The 3,728-nt window shown below is 39.6% G+C and overlaps 1 pseudogene; it reads left to right on the forward strand.

Moving 5' to 3' along the window:
• The first annotated feature begins 2,275 nt into the window (after window positions 1-2,275).
• Window positions 2,276-3,159, forward strand: LOC119912517 (annotated as a pseudogene).
• Window positions 3,160-3,728: the final 569 nt, after the last annotated feature.

The following is a 3,728-nucleotide window of genomic DNA, read 5'->3' on the forward strand; positions in this document are numbered from 1 at the left end:
GCATCAGACATTTTATCTTGAGGGACTCACTGAAGAACACTAAAGGAAGGAAACAATGTGATGCGGAAACCAAAGTCAACTCAACTGTATTGATCGGAGGACATGGAGACACAGACGGGTCTTTGGCTCCTGGCAGCGCTGCTGTTGGCCCTGCTGAACTGCCACCTCCATTGTGTTTGCCCCTGTTGTCATTTACACAATTATTCACAGTTAATCACCCATAACGGGTACTACAATTACACGTGCAATATTTTAGAATGCACACGCAATTTAGTACTCTTTACTCGGGGTGTTAAGACATTAAGACCCTAAGACATTAACTAGGACACAGGACCAAAAACTGAGACACAGAACCAGGATGAGCCAACACACTAAGATGTGGATTAAAATACTGGACTAAGAACTAAGAAAAGAATAGAAGGAATGAGACAGATCAGGTAATATCTAAACATGCAAAAACAGAGAAAACACAACATGTAGGATAAAAAAAAACAAACCATGACAACTTGTCAGTAAATGACTTGTTCTCACATTTTGATCTGATCAAGGTACTGTGGTAAACCCAAAATATATTTCTCAGCACAGACTGCACCCTACACAAAGTCTGGCAGCTTAATCAATTATTAAATGTTTTGTTTTGACTTTTGTTCCTATTTAACACTGATGAAGTTAATACAGTTTAGCTGTGGAAACCAACAACATGAGAGAAGCGGTGGTAAACCCAATTAAATTGAGATATTAATAAAAAATGTTAAAGTTAATAATTACTTTATGTTTCTACCATTATTTTTCCATTACACCATCCTTCCATTTAGGGGGTCAGATTAGGCGTGTGACGAAACACTTAGCCCATCACACTTGACATTGCACAAGACTGGGGCCATGAGAACAAGACAAGAATATCCTTTAAAAGGCCAACCATTTAGAAAAAAAATTATTGATGAAATATTCAATAGGGGTGTCTGAGGCTCCTCCCCCAGAAGATTTTGAGCATTAAAAACTTAATTTCCTGCATTCTGGAGACATTTTCTGCACCAATTTAAGGTGGAAATGTCTTTATTTTTATAAAGGGAAGAACAAAATTTAGGTGTCCAGTGATAATTTACAATATAAAAATATAATAGAATATAATGCAGTAATCAGTAGCTTATTATTGTTTTTATCTGAAGTAACTTTTTCTGGACAACACACAGTTTTCTTCTATATTTACATGCATAGCAGGCTGATGTGCAAATAAACCTTTCTCATAGCATTTTATTTGTTAATTAACATTTCGTGGTGATATTTTTCAGAACATTTTTAACAAATGCTTTCAAAATGTGGTGGCTACATGTCCCCAGTGTAAATGACCCTCCTCCCTCTCTGCATGTACTCCATGCTTACCGCTTCACCTCCAGTCTCCTCCTGCTCTCTCTCCCTCAGCGCTGTCACTCTGCTGTCTCACGCCTCTTCCTCTGCCTGGCAGGGGCCACGGTACGTCAGATTACCAGTCCAGCCCTGGGGCCCACCATCATGTTATCAGCCTAGTGCTGTAGGTCCTATAGTTATGTAGACATGTGACTTTGGAGTAGCTCTATTTCAAGTGTTAATAAATCCATTAAAATATGATATTATCATACAATATATTACAGCAGTTTAAACACAATTAGCAGGAAAAGCTGCTACAGTCAATGATTTAATTTTAATAATGGATCAAGTGTAAAGTCTTTGTCTTCAGGGCCCCTAGAGTCTGGAACAGTCCACCAGAGATCAGAGTCTGGTCCTCCTTTGATTTCACTTCACATTTATGCAAAATAGCTTTCAGTGTATCATGCATAATTTATTCTTCCATATTAGTATGTTGACTGGTTTATGTTTTATTTATATAATTCAAACAATGCGATGTGCAGCTGTTTATTGTGCTTTAATTGAACATGGACTTATGTTAATTCGTCTTACACCACTGTGTGTGTCTACATTTTGCATTGAAAGCACTTTGTTACCTGTAGTGAAAAGTTCTATACTGTTATTATTGTTTTAAGTGACCACTTGTAAATGAAAGGTGTTGCTCGTGTAGCCCAATGAGAAGCAGGCCGATCCCCCAACAGACGTTTTATGTATTTCTCTCAGCTGAATGCAGAACATGTTTAGTGGTATAAAGTGTACAAATGTTGAAGACCAACTCATTTGTCTAGAGTCACTGAAGACCACTTAAGGAAGGAAACCATGTGATGCGGAAACCAAAGTCACCTCAGAAGACCAAAATAGCGACCTGTGAGGCTGTTGATGATATGAAAGCAGATATTCGTTCAATCTTTTATTGATCTGAGAACATGGAGACACAGACGGGTGTTTGGCTCCTGGCAGCGCTGCTGGCGACCCTGCTGGTCTCTGTTTTAGCCGAAGATAAATACATCGCTGTTGGTGGTAACCTGGAGCTGAGGCCTCAACCATCAGCAGCCATAACCAACATCCTGTGGAAACACAACAACAATCTGCTGGCAGAGTGGGTGGAGGGAGCAATTCATCTGACATACTACAGTACGTTTAAAGACCGCACAACCCTGAACACAACCACTGGACGATTGGAAATCAAGAACATGGGAGAAGCTGACGCGGGGCAGTACTTAGTGGAAATCAACAGCCATGCCCAGAGTCCGAGCTATGATGTTAAAGTGATCAAAGAAGTGCCCAAGCCTGAGGTGTGTTGCGACCAGTGTCCTGTAATGGGGATTCAGAAGCGTGCACGCTGTCCTGTGATGGAGACACTGGAGGGGCTGAACCTGTGACCTACAGCTGGAAGGAGGGAGCCGGAGACTGGAAGGAGTCGGGACAGGATATGAAAATCAACAAGACTCAGACAGATGTTGAAACATTTTCCTGCAAGATAAAGAACCCGGTCAGTGAGAAAGAAAGTGAACCCAAAAATAATCTGTTCTTCCAAAGAAATCTTCCAGACTTTGAACTCTGGACTAAGGTTTTAGGGACTGTGATAAGATCCTTGACAATCTTTGCCCTCTTTGGGACTGTTGTCGTACACTTTGGGTATCTAAACCGAGAGACCGTCAGGAAGCTGATGTGTCCATGTCAGCGTGGAAAAGGTGACGATAACGCAGCTCGAGGTGGACGATCACCTCCATGTCCTGATAGAGATTAAAGCACGTCAGCCCTGCAGCCACTTCAGACTGTGTCACACATTTTAACCATCTCTCTGGTGAAGGTCAGTCTTCAGACAAACTCAAATGTGGATCAGTCTTCCTGTGGAGCTTTGACTTAAAACAATCTAGCTGTGAAGTGTAAAAAAGACTTTTTGAGATGTTTTTACAGATAGATATTCAAAACAATAAGAGATTTTCTAATGCAATCATTTTGCATTGCATGTACATTCTTACTGAATCATGTTATATTTTACTTCTATTCTTCTTACTACTGACAAGTGTTTATCATTTATTGTTAACTATGCAGCAGTTCTCTGATGAAGACAGCAGCGCAACACAGCCGGTAATACACAAAAGTCTTAGCAAACAGTCTAAACAATAGATTAATAATGAAATAAAGAACTACTTGGTGGTGGAAAGTTACTCAGTAGATACAACTGTCTAACTTTGCTTCCACTTAAATCCAACTTTAGACATTTTAAAAGCATAAATTGTAACTTAGGTTACGTTTACTTGCAGGATGTTTTACATTTTAAGAATAAATAATAAGGCTCCAATATGATGCATTGTAAACTAACTTTTTTAATGTAT

The sequence above is a fragment of the Micropterus salmoides genome, unplaced genomic scaffold, assembly GCF_014851395.1.
Source record: "Micropterus salmoides isolate LMB-PRFRI ecotype aquatic unplaced genomic scaffold, ASM1485139v1 Ms_hic_scaffold_2, whole genome shotgun sequence".
Taxonomy (NCBI): domain Eukaryota; kingdom Metazoa; phylum Chordata; class Actinopteri; order Centrarchiformes; family Centrarchidae; genus Micropterus; species Micropterus salmoides.